The sequence below is a fragment of the Phoca vitulina genome, unplaced genomic scaffold, assembly GCF_004348235.1.
Source record: "Phoca vitulina isolate PV1807 unplaced genomic scaffold, GSC_HSeal_1.0 scaffold62, whole genome shotgun sequence".
In the NCBI taxonomy this organism is placed as follows: domain Eukaryota; kingdom Metazoa; phylum Chordata; class Mammalia; order Carnivora; family Phocidae; genus Phoca; species Phoca vitulina.
Genome location: NW_022589765.1, coordinates 5,329,641 through 5,343,735, shown reverse-complemented (window position 1 = coordinate 5,343,735; position 14,095 = coordinate 5,329,641).

Sequence of the window (14,095 nt, the reverse complement as noted above, 5' to 3'; positions counted from 1 at the left end):
AGGGAGAGGGTACCCAAGCAATGCGTGGAAGTCTCACTGAGTTAAGGAGCTAAAGACTGTAGTTTGAGGAGTCTGAGGCAGCTAGAATTTATAGTGCTGGGTACTTTCAAATTGACTATGGCTGGAAAGATTATGTGTTGGCCATCAGCATATGCTACAAATCAGTGTGGTTTTGTTGCTGTTGTTCATCCCCATGCCCCCAAAGTGTGTGGTGGTGAATGTCTGCCAGCATGCCACTGGCAATATCCCTTGTCCATAAGTATACTTTGACTTAGAGAAATGGGACAGGATAGAGTCCAGAAATAGACCTACATATATATTTTCAATAATTTTGTTCTTTTTTTCCTCTTTTTTTTAAGTAAGCTCTGCACTCAATGTGGGGCTTGAACTCATGACCCTGAGATCAAGAGTCGTGTGCCCTGCTAACTGAGCCAGCATGGATGCCCCACGTTCAATCAATTTTTGACAAAACCGCCAAGGTAATTAACGAGAGAAAGGATAGCTATTGCAGTACACGGTACCAGAACAACTGGATAACCATACGGGGGGAAAGAAAAAGAATGTTGGCCATTACCTCATATCACACACAAAACCTACTTTAAATTGATTATGGAACTAAACATAAAAAAACATAAAAAAACTGTAACATTTCTAAAAGAATCTGTGGGAGGAAATTTTTGCAGCTTTGCACTAAATATAAAAGAAAAACAACTTCTTTTCCTCAAGAAGAAAATTGGAAGGCAAGTCACAGGCAGGGAGAAAATATGTGCAATACATACATCTGATAAAGGACTTTCATCCATAATATATGAAGGACTCTTACATCTCAATAATAAGTGATACAATATAAATGGGAGAAAAAGATTTAAATAGACACTTCACAAAAGCATCTGTGAATAGCCAGTAAGTACATTAAAAGATGTTTAACATCATTAGTCAACAGAAAGATATAAACAAAAAATACAATGAGATAGCACTCTACACATACTAGAATGGCTAAAATTCAAATCACTGACAATCCCAAGTCTTGGGGGAGGATGTGAAACAACTGGGACTTTACACATTGCTGAGGGTTGTGTAAAATGGTATAGCTACTTTCAAAGTAGTTGGGCACTTTTTTATAAAAGTCAACATACTCTGGGGCACCTGGCTGGCTCAGTTGGTGGAGCACACGACTGTTGATCTCAGGGTTCTAAGTCTGAGCCCCACATTGGGCATAGAGTTTACTTAAAAACAAAACACAAAAAACCCAGAATTAAAAAAAAAAAAAAAGAGTCAAGATACTCTTACTATCTTACCCAGAATTTTGGATTCTACATACTTGTATATTCTAAGTAAAATGAAACCTATGTCCACAAAATAACTTACACATGAATGTTTGTAGTAGCTTTATTTATTAAAGTCCCATACTGGAAATCAACCAAAATGTGTATCAACATTTAAATGGGAAAAAATTGTGGTATATTAATAAAATGGAATTCTACTTCATAGTAAAAGGAACAAATGGATACGTGCAACATCATGAGTTAATTTGAAAGCATTACATTGAGCAAAAGAAACCAGACACCAAAAAATACATATTATATGATTCCACTTAGATGAAATATTACAATAAGCGAAACTGTAGTAACAGAAAGATCAGTGGTTGTTGGAGTGATAGGGTACAGACTGACTGCAAAGAGGCTGGAGGGGACTTTTTGTTGTATGAAAATGTTTTGTATCTTGACTATGGTATATACTAGTGTAAATATTTGTCAAAACTCATTTAACTTTATACTCAAGTGGGTACATTTAGAGTTATACTCCAATAAAGTTGGCTTGAGAAGAAAGTAATGCTAACTGTAAGTTTTTTATGGGTAAGTGGAGTTTATCATTTTGTGGGCCTCACTATTGGGTGACAAGCTGTTTATTTCCTTAGGGGACCACCAAATATCAGTAGGTCTTTCCAAAACAATATAGCTTTTTAATAGTAGAAACAACTATTTTTTGGTGCAGTAATGTCTTATTGTTTTGTATGTATCTAATTACTTGACCCTCAAACAACATGGTTTAATCTGCATGGGTCCACTTATATGTAGATTTTAAAAATAAACATATAGTTCAGTACTGTAAATGTCTTTTCTTTTATGATTTTCTTAGTAACATTTTCTTTTTTCTAGATTACTTTTTCTCTAGATTATTTTATTGTAAGAATACAGCATATAATACATATAACATACAAAACGTGTGTTAATAAACTGTTTATGTGAACTATAAGGCTTCTAGTCAACAGTAGGCTATTAGTAGTTAAGTTTTTAGGGAATCAAATTATATGTGGATTTTCAACTGCATTGAGGCTAACGCTCCTTTTGTTCAAGGGTCAACTGTATATTTTATAAGTACAAGTGGTATACAACAGATTCAGGAACTAAAATAGTTGACTCTTAAACATCCAATTCAACTGGTAGAAACTAAAGGTATGAGTGAATCCTGCAGCATTGTCTATGTGCTATGAGCATTAAGCATTCTACAGGCATTAGTATGTTTTGCAGAGGACTGAGAGCTTCACTTAACCTCATTAGTCAACTAAGCAGAGTTTGGTTAAGAGAGCTAAAAAATCTAGGCAGCCACAGAGCAGTCTACAACAGAGGAGTCCTGGAGATCAGTTTTGCAAGGTTTTTGCCGCTGGGCTAGAGATTCAAGGACTTCTGTCCTGAGATAGGGGACTGGTGTTGGGGAAATATAATTAACCATAAAATCTCCTGCCAATGCAGTAAAATCTCTCCGCAAAATGTAGAAATAATGAAACAGTATTATTATTAAATAAGGATTAAAACAGACTGTGATGCATCACAGGTAACCTCCTAAAGAGATTAAAGAGACAAAAAAGAAATCTTACCCTATTTACATAACCAGGAAGATACAATCCATTATATACATGTTGATTGTCTTTAACCAAAAGAAAAATAAAATTTATCATATCTTTTGACAAGCAGGAAGTTACATCTTGGAGCTAAATTGCCACAGACAGAGAAATAGCCCCACCCTTCTTAAAGTTCATTTTTCAAAGAGATGGCTCCTTGGCCCCCAAGAATGGTATTCTGGAATGCATAACTCCCAGGAAGCTTATTTACTATTTAAATAGATTTACATACATCTCAGAGGCAGAGATGGCATTTATAATCTCAAGTTTTCTAAAGGAAATGCTAAAAGAAGACGGAGAAAAGTTCTTTTTAGGCATTAGGAAAAATTTTAAATTTTTTAGATTTGTATTTAATCTTATAATTTCCCCTTCCTGTCAACTATTTTTTAGTGAGCTACAGTTTTGTAATTATCTACATTGTCATTTCTACCTTTCTCTAGCAACAGTCTAAATATCTAGCAAGTCCACAGTAAAACACAGAACAAAGCAGTTATCAGAATTACAATAGGATGAGTTTTTAAAAATTAGTATAGTATTTGCCTTGGGAAAAATGTTTAAGTATATCTTACCAGTGGTGAATGCTTCAAGCAGATTGCTGATTAACACAAAAGTGCACAATACTCTCCTTTGTCATTAATTTCACAAACTGTTGTGATGTCTTTATTGTTTGTACTTTCAAATAACTACTTGAACAAAATTAACTAGAGTGTTAATTTGCAATTTTTTATGATATCACATCCAATCCAAGCCTAATCAGTAGTTTAACTCTTCTGGAGCTTGATAATCTAAAATTTTAACTAAATTTTTTGTTAAAATACGATAAATTTCTCCTGTCATAGAAGTAGCATTACAATGAAAGGATAAACTAGGCCCTTCAAGTAGTTATTCCATCTGCCCAAATAATTCTCCCAGATGTAAAACAAAGACACTCATGGCCATTGTCTAGTATCAAAGTACTACTATAAGGCACTCATTGCAGGGGTACAGGTTGAACTTTGTACAGGAGGAAAAAGAATTTCTTCTCTACCCTTCTAGGTTCTTGGCTGAGACCCTCCTATAATAAAAGACAGATTAACAAGAGAAAGACAGATGTTTAATAAAATACATACCTCCTATATACATGGGAGATACTCAGAACTAAGTAACTCTCTGAAACGGCCCACATCATCACCTTATATACATCTCCAGCGAAAGGCAAAAGAAGCTGTTGGGGGCTTGGCGGTGGGCCCAAGGGTGGAAGGTTATCACATGAAGCACAGTACATGAGAGTGTGGTTGTTATGCAGATTTAAGTCACTACCTTCTCCCCTGATAAGAGTTTCTAGGGATTTAGTCATCTTCCTCTTCTGGTACAGAGAGGGAGACAGCCTTACAAATGGAGATTTCCCTTCTTTATGTAAGTGTTTTGCACAAAAAACGGTAACTTTACGGTTTTCAGAGCTTCTCCTATGTCTGCTATTTCTTAAAACTAACCAGTTAAAGATAATCTTTATACCGAAGAAGCATATTTGGGGGTAGCAAATTCTGCTCCCCTTCAACTTCCAGAGTTTAGTGTACATGGCTCTAATCATTTTAAGTCTATCTATAGGCCATTTCTCACCTCCATTCAAATCAGTACTTATCCATGGATATTTAATTAACTATTATAATACAGCAGGTATATTTATCTATCTATACTAGGACTAGAAAAAACTTGTATCCCAAAGTGGTTAACAGTGACATTAGACCTGTCTTCTGTCGTTTCTATCCATAAATGCCAGATTTCTGTTTTTCTATTAATCAGGCCCTTTTCTATACCATCCTCCTCATCAAACTAGTTAACAAAACATTTTTTGTGTCAAATTTGGGGCCCGAGTATGATGCATATTAGTTTTACTTTGATGTTATTAAAACAATTTAGTAATGAGGATGGTCTTATTTTTAATTCTGCCAATACTCAGATTGTTGGATTTATAAGCCCAGACAGTGTCCATACTGGGAGTATAATTTAAAGCTGATTAAAATGTGTGACTTTAGGAACCATTATTGGGAGTACAGAAAGGAAAAGTAATGTAACAAATAACAGGTTTGTTTTCGAGTAAAATGCATTTCTTATAGTAACTGAAATAACTACTACTGTGAATAAGACAACAAGGCAGTCTGGGAATTGTATTAAGTTCTTTAGAATACCTCCTTTCAGCTGAGTTCAGTACCATTATCAGTCTCTCAAAAAAATTTAAGTTTCAAAGCCTTTGTGGCAACCACAATCTAGTCCTCTCCAGGAGCTGGCTTCACAGGGGAAGCATGAATCTATCTGGGTTATCTTTTACTTTGACAGCCATATGGGTGATCAGCAGACTTCAAGTTGTCCCTCCATGTGGTGACGCCTCATCTTCTCTCTAGAACACTTCTATGTAAAATAAATTGCTCATTGTGATGGGGGGGGGCGGGGGCAGACTTCTTCCAGTAGGTCCCTCCAGGCCCTTCAGACTTTATGTCTCAGGGTTTCTAGGAAAGAGATAAGCCGTTTTTAAGTATTGAACATGATTATAAGAGAATTCAGTTAAACGGGCAGAGAAAGTGATTTCAGACCCAAATTCACAGTTCCGATGTAGCGGATGAAAATTTACTTCTGCCCTTCAATATTATATTCTTCCAGCTGGTCTAAGAATTAAATTGACATGAGACAGATTAACAGGAGGGGGAAAAAAAAAAGTTTAATTACATGTGCACAGAGGCCCAATAATGAAATTGTGACCCAAAGAAATCACCAAGGCAGGCAGTTTTTATACTTTGTAGACAAAAAGACAAAAAAATCTGTGAGGAATTGATAGGACAAAGAAAGCTTAACTTTGGGAGCTTCAATTAGTAAGAAATTCAAAACAGAATTTGGGCTGTGGTAGTAAATTGGTAAAAAGGAACAAGGGTTAGCGTTCTTGGCTCTAAATTTCTTATCTGTGGTGATACTGATCTCTTTACCTCCTGGTATAGGGAGGGTACCTTTCACATTGATTTCTTGCTTTGTGGAGGCAAAGGAGGGGTCAGAGAGTTCTTTCTGCATTGGCTCTCTCTTAAGTAACCTTTATTTAAAATGATCACTGTGCCAAAGTGGCATATTTTGGGGTGGCCTGCCCTTGGCCCCTAAACTGCCAAACATAAGTTCAAAGAAAGGGATAACACTATTGTTTGCAAGAATCACTCTAATTTTTAACAAAGATGGTGGTAACTCTCTAGGCCACTTTAACCCATTAGATTGCTGAATCTTAGCCAGTGAGTTTGAGTCATCCATTCTACTTGGGAGTATGATAGCTTTTAGGAATCCACAAACATTTGCATAATTCCTGGATAACAGTGGACATAAAAGGATTTCCTCTATCTGATTCCTCTGGGGTCCCCAAAGTGGGGATTATGTGCAGGAAGAGAGCCTTTATCCCTGCCTGAGCATTTACTTTTGAAGAGGGAAAGACTAGGCCATTCAGACATCATCCACACCACAACTAGACAAAAATCTCTTACCTTCCATAGGCATTAGTTCTATGAAATCTAACTGCCATAAGGTTCCTGGTAAAGTTGGTCAGGGAAAGCTTGCTCGCACCTACCTTGGAAGTGGTCTGTAAAGAATTCTGACAAGTAACAAAACGCTTTAATATGTTTCGCATAATTTCAGCTATTTGATAGGTATCATAAGAGTTTAGTGCCCTTAAAAATCCCTCTTAGATGATGTTGACAACATAACAATAAACTAATCAAGGGAATAAAGGCTGTGGTGTAAGAATTATTTTGTTAGGTAATTTTTATAGTCCAGTTGAATTTCTTTTAGCCCCCCTCCCCCTTTCAATTCATTTGTTCATTTCCCTTTGTGAGGCTTATTTTTGAAAATGAACAAAGGTTCGTAGTATTAAAAGTGGGGCTTCTAAGTTTGGAGTCATGTTTTAACAGCAGCTTTTGTAGTTCTTTCAGCAAAATCATTGCCTTTAGAAATTTTGTCACTTTGCCCTGTGTGAGTTCTACAATGGCTACTGATAATCTGAGTAGGCAGTTGTAAAGCTAACAAATCAGCTTTTAATTCTTCATGAGATGTTTTAGTACTCACTGAAGTCAACAATTCCCTATTTTTCTAAATTTGCCCTGTTGCATGAGACACCGAAAACATATTTATCATCAGTATATATATTTGCTTTCTGTCCAGAGCCAAGAATCTCAGCTCTAGTAACTGCTACTAACTTATGTGCTTTACCCAACTTAATTCGAGACAAAATACAAGCTTCCAAGATTTTATGATAAGTCACCACAACATAGAAAGCCTGGAGTTGGCCACTTTTGTCCCAAGTATATGACCCATCAGGAATTATTGTGGAGGGGCGCCTGGGTGGCTCAGTTGTTGAGCGTCTGCCTCTGGCTCAGGTCATGATCCCAGGGTCCTGGGATCGAGCCCAGCATCGGGCTCCCCGCTCGGCGGGAGGCCTGCTTCTCCCTCTCCCACTCCCCCTGCTTGTGTTCCCTCTCTCGCTGTGTCTCTCTCTGTCAAATAAATAAAATCTTTAAAAAAAAAAAAGGAATTATTATGGAATCTGCATTTTGAAAAGGATGATCAGATAAATCAGACTGAGGCTTAATGTTTTCTTCTATTACAGTTGTACAATCATGATCATCCATTCGATTTCCTAATCTGGTAAAAAAGTACCAGGTTTAGGAAGTTGCATCTTCCAATCACAGTGTTAAGATTGAAGAATAATGCTTGCTCCTATGGTTTCACTTATTTGTGGAACATAAGGAATAACATGGAGGACATTAGGAGAAGGAAGGGAAAAATGGGGGGGGGGGCGGAATTGGAGGGAGAGATGAACCATGAGAGACTATGGACCTGAGAAACAAACAGGGTTTTAGAGGGGAGGGGGGAGTGGGGATGGGTTAGCCTGGTGATGGGTATTAAGGAGGGCACGTACTGCATGGAGCACTGGGTGTTATAAGAAAACAATGGATCGTGGATCACTACATCAAAAACTAATGATGTATTGTATGGTGACTAACATAATAAAATTTAAAAAAAAAAAGTGCTTGCTCCTAGCCAGTCTGAGAGTGTACCAACAAATGCTGGGTCTTATATACTTGTGAGATAAGTATCAACACATGTGGGATACTCAAGTCAATCCAGGAATCCACTGGAAGGGCTTGAGCCTTTTCAATAAGTGTGGTCACTGCCACCACAGCTTAGAAACATTCAGGCATTTTCATTCAGGGTGCCATGGCATCCAGATTGGTCTATAGTCTAATCCCAACTTTAGAGTTAAAATTCTAGCAGTACCTTTATTTTTAGTACAAAACAAATGGAAAAGTTTTCAAAATTTGGAATCCCTAAAGCTGGGGGAGGGACTATAGCCAATTTTAATCATTCAAATTCCTATTGAGATTCTAGGGAGCAAACGAGAAGATTTGAAGCAATTATTAAGCAAATGCATCATCAGAGATTTTTCCCTGCTCTGCAAAAGCTGGAATTCATTGTTGACACTATCCTACTAGACCCCCAAATTGTCTAAGTATTTTTTTGGTAGTAGGTCATTTCCTTTGCATAATTTGCTGACTTCTGTATTACAACACTTTGTAGCCGTTAGGTGACAACAGATGCCTGAAATTTTTCTTTCAGTTTGGCAATACTGCATTTTGTTCAGTGTGGCCTTAAGCCCTTCGGAAGCCAAAGTATCGGTTTTACATCACTAAAATTACCAGAAATACATCTACATATTGAATACAGATCTTCCTGATGGGACAGATTTCTGTTTTCCTGTAAATGACCAGAGAAAATAGTAAGGGAGTCCCCAAACCCTTTTGGAATTCTCTACCTTCATAAGACTTACTTATGACTTTTTCATAAGTAAAACCAAAGAAGAATATAGACTCATCCACAGAAGAAAAGCAAAAATCAAAAAAAAAAAAAAAAAAAAAAAAGGGAGGGGGACGATACAGATCAATTACAGTAAAACTCTGCAGACAATGGTACTGATGTCAGAATAGTTGCAGGGTTAGGGACTAGACAGGTTAAGGAACAGAAAATGTATTTACTTGTTTAAGATACTGTACAAATGTACACAGGAGTCAACCATCTGTATCAAATTTATGTTCCTGCTTTACTAGAAGTATGAGACTATTAGAAGGCGAATGCACTTTCAAAATTATGCCTCCTTTTTTCTCCTAATTTTACTTATTTATTTTCAAGATTTATTTTATTTTTCCCCCTAATTTTAAAATATAACAAGTTTTATTCCTTCAAATTGAACTCTAAATAAAGGGTATTGTTTTACACATGGCCATGGCTTATCCTTTTTGGTAAGCTATTTTTACTGGGTTTCTATCTCAAATTAATCTAGTATCATTATTGGGGCACCTGGGTGGCTCAGTCGGTTAAGCATCTGCCTTCGGCTCAGGTCATGATCTCAGGGTCCTGGGATCAAGCCCCACATCAGGCTCCCTGTCCAGCAGGGAGTCTGTTTCTCTCTCTCCCTCTGCCCCTCCCCCGTGCTCTCTCTCTTGCTCATGCTCTCTTGCTCCCTCTCAAATAAATAAACAAAATCTTCAAAAAAAAAACAACAACAAAAAAGAAATACCAGTAACCAGTATTGCTGTACCACCCAGATACAAAATGAGAAATTTCCAAGTTAACTGCAGAATAAGTAGCACGCATATCTACCAGAAAAGGCAAGGACAGGTTAACCTGAGAGAAAGGTATTGAAGCATATTATTCTCCAGTTCCTACCCCTAAGATTCCCCCAATCTATCAATTTTTGAGCCATCTGCCACTTATTTCCTAGCTGAAGATTTTGTCTTTCTGGGTTTTCTTGATCCTCTTGTTAGAATTTTTGCATCCTCTAGGGTCACTTCCTACAATCTCTTTTCCAGTGTCTTGGCTTTTTGCAATAATGATATGCAATTTTCCCTTCTTCCTTTGCTCCCTTCATAGGTTGACCAGAGTAGGGTTATTCCCTTTAGTAAAGTGTTTAGTAGCTAACACTGTGGTTCTTCATTTTTTCTCTTCTTTGTCTTTCTGTAGATTGCCACAAAACTGAGTAGCTAACGCTAACCCTAAGTTCTTTTGCCTGCTCAGGCTATGTGACTGCCTTTCCCTAACTTGAGTTTGGATAGATGGCAAGATAGCCAAGACAAAGGTGACTAGTACTACAGGGTGATTTTGATCTGCTCCTGCTTCCATACCAGTGAATGTTGAAAAAGCAACGGATTGCTAATGAAAATCAACTGGGAACTCACTTATGTCTGGGTACCTCTTGGTAGTGTCTCCCAGCTCATCATTAGCAGAAAGGCATTAAGTTACCCTTCTTGATGGGTTTCTAAAGCCCTTAGTTCTTCTATAGTTGTAAAGGGTGGCTGATAGCTTCCCTTGGCCATGATACACACTGTGGTGTGTCATTTTCTCGTCTCCAACATGTTTGCTCAATGACCTTAGTGAAGTATGCTGGCTGCAGAATTCCTAGCAGCCAGTGCACATCCCCATATGTGCTGCAACAAACTGAAAATGCTGTGGAACACTTCTGTGAGTCTTTCTGGGCACGGAAAAAGCAGTCTTTAAATGACTAATAGGGTGCCTGGCTGGCTCAGTCGGTGGGGCATGCAACTCTTGATCTTGGGGTTGTGAGTTTGAGCCCTATGTTGGGTGTAGAGATTACTTAAAAATAAAATCTTTTTGGGCGCCTGGGTGGCTCAGTCGTTAAGCGTCTGCCTTCGGCTCAGGTCATGATCCCAGGGTCCTGGGATCGAGTCCCACATCGGGCTCCCTGCTCGGCGGGAAGCCTGCTTCTCCCTCTCCCACTCCCACTCCCCCTGCTTGTGTTCCTGCTCTCGCTATCTTTCTCTGTCAAATAAATAAATAAAATCTTTAAAAAAAAAAAAAAATCTTTTTTTTTTTTTTTGAGAGAGCAAGACAGAGCATGTGGGGGTGGGGTGGGAGAGAGGGAGAGGGGGAGAGAGAGAGAATCTTAAGCAGGCTACATGCCCAGTGTGGAGCCCAAGGTGGGGCTCAATCTCACGACCCTGAGATCATGACCTGAGCTGAAATCAAGAGTCGGATGCTTAACCAACTGAGCCACCCAGGCGCCCCAAAAATAAAATCTTAAAAAAAAAAAAGGACTAATATCATCTGGTGAGAAAGGCAAGTGGATTACCTGGGAGGCCTGAATAGCTTCTCCATGGAATCAGCTTCACAGGTGATCTGAATGGGAAAGGCAGGTTTTCTTTATACAGGCCTCGGAGACATTGCGGGTTTGGTTCGGATCACTGCAATAAAGCAAATATCACAATAAAGTGAGTCAAATAAGTTTTTTGGTTTCCTGGTGCATATAGAAGTTACGTTTACAATATACTGTAGTCTATTAAGGGCACAATAGCATTGTGTTTAAAAAAACAATGTGCATACCTTAATTTTAAAATACTTTATTGCTAAAACTGCTAACCATCATCTGAGTTTTCAGTGAGTTGAAATCTCTGATCACAGATCACCATAAAAAGTACAGTATTTCAAATTTTTCATTATTATGAGAATTACCAAAATGTGACACAGAGACACAAAGTCAGCAAATGCTGCTGGGAAAATGGCACCAATAGATTTGCTCGAAGCAGGGTTGCCACAAACCTTCAATTTGTAAAATATGCAGTATCTGTGAAACACAGTAAAGCACAATAAAAGGAGGTATGCCTACCGAGACAAAAATGTAGGATTATATAGCACTTCGGTTTCTTTTCTCATGTTGATATTTATCAGGCCTAACACTTCTTGTCTTTTTCCATGTGGCCAATGCAGCCATTCTATCCTGTTGCCTTCATACAGAGACATAATCTTTTATCCAAATTCCCAATTATTTCTTTTTCTTTTTCTTTTTAAAGATTTTATGAGAGACAGAGGCAGAGGGATAAACAGGCTCCCCACAGAGTAGGGAGCCCGATGTGGGACTTGATCCCAGGACCGTGGGATCATGACCTGAGCCGAAGGCAGAGGCTTAACTGACTGAGCCACCCAGGCATCCCCCCCGATTATTTCTTGATCACGTTTCTTTATCATGCTTGCTTTCCTAGCTACATGTTGTGTGTTTCCTAAGGAACTCTTAGAAGTGGATTTCAGGGCTGAGACATGAAGCAGTACCAGGCTAGGACGCCGGGCATACAAGCATGTGCCCTCAAACAGGGCACATAATTAGGTACCAGCTGGAGAAGTTGTGCCCTTGTCTTTCCTTGCAGGGATATCTACTCACGATGGGAACCACCATCTAAAAGATCGTTGCTTCCTTCTTCTCAGGAGTCAATATGATGTAGGGAAAGATTAAGAGATGCAGAGAGAATTGGTACAGCACAGAAAAGAGGGTGGTTCTATGGAAGAGAAAGTGCTTTAGTTTTTCCATTTGCTCTTCCATTGTTCTCAGTCTTTCTGGTTATCAAATCACTTTTTACATTCTCCTTAGAATGATAGTCATCCAGTAAATAGCACTAATTCATATGCTTCGAATGAGGCACGTCTAAGAACCCCTGCAAATACGTTCATTTGTCCAAATCAAAGAAACAGTCATCACCACCATAAGACTGGATTCTTATATATACGCCCATTCCAAATGTGACAGAGAGATATTAACAATTTAAGGAAAAGCCCTGCAGGCAACATTTCTGGCTTTCTACAATTTTTCTACCATCAAAGTTAATAGTGATCCTGATGGGGATTTTAGAGCTGGTATCACCTATGCTTACTCAATAATAAAATCTTGAATTTGGAGAGGGTAGTTCATCTGGCTAGTATTCCAAAATAGTGGAGAGCAAGAAAGGAGACTTTTCTTAATTCAGGGTTTCTTACCTGACTGTGGTGTGTCTGCAAGACTTTCAGGTGATCCACCCAATTCAGGAATTGCCAGATAAATCCTTATTGCCAAATCGTTGGGAAAATATAATTAAATATAAAACTTCCTGCCAAGCCAATAAACTTCTTCATAAAACATAGACAAGAACGAAATGGTTTTATTACTGAAAAAGCATTAAACGGGACTGCAACATGCATTGACAGACAATCTGCTAAAGAGATTGTATAGACCAGAAAAAACCCTCTTACCCTTTCCTATACATGTTAACCCATATTGGTGTTCATATTCAAAGAGATGGCTCCTTGGCCCCCAGCAATGACATTCCTGGTATGCAAAACTGAAAGAGGCTTATTTAGCTTTGAAAAACGTTTACATGCATTTTAAAGAGGCTGAGCTAGCAATTATAATCTCATTTTCTGAAGGAAATTTTAAGAGAAAAGTGGAGGCGGGGGAGAGGAAAGTTCTCTACTTTTGCACTAGGGAATTTTTTAAAGTAATTTTTTTTAGATTTACCCTTACGCTGGCAAAGAGTAGTCAAGCTCACGATCCTAGAGGGCCTATTGTACCTAATAAATTACCCAGATAGGGTCTCACACACAGGAAGAAGAAAAGGCCTTAGTAGCTGGATCTAGAGTGTGCGGTGAACTCTGACTTTCAGGTGTAAAAACAAGACAACAAAATGGAGTCATTTATGCTAAGCCCCATGTCACCAAACCAAGACATAACTTAGTTGTAGTTTCAGTTCTCCCAGAAATGCAATCTTAAACCAGTCAATCAGGAATCACCTGACCAGCACTAGTTAAGTAATCTGCCTGATAGAGCCCTGCCATCCCCTAAAGGAAAGTAACCTTGCAATGACCCGTCTGCTTTTTTGCCTAGTATAACTTCCTTGTCCCTTTTCCCTTCTACCTATATAAGTCTTTCATTTTATGTAGCTCATCAGAGCAATTTCTATCTGCAAAATTAGATACTGTGTGATTCAAATTGATTTTTGCTCAAATAAACTCTTAAAACGTTTAATATGCCTCAGTTTATCTTTTTTTAAAGTTTGTTCATTTTTTTTAAGTAATCTCTACACCCAATGTGGGGCTCAAACTCATGACCCCAAGATCAAGAGTCCCATGCTCTTCCCACTGAGCCAGCAAGACACCCCTCCTCAGTTTTTTTTTTAGTATTAATGAATATTTTTTTATTGTTCAAGTTATACTTTATTTTAATTTCTTTTCGTTCTTTAAATTTAAATTCAATAATCCAAAGTATAGGGCACCTGGGTGGCTCAGTCGTTAAGCGTCTGCCTTCGGCTCAGGTCATGATCCCAGGGTCCTGGGATCGAGCCCCGCATCGGGCTCCCTGCTCCGCGGGAGAAG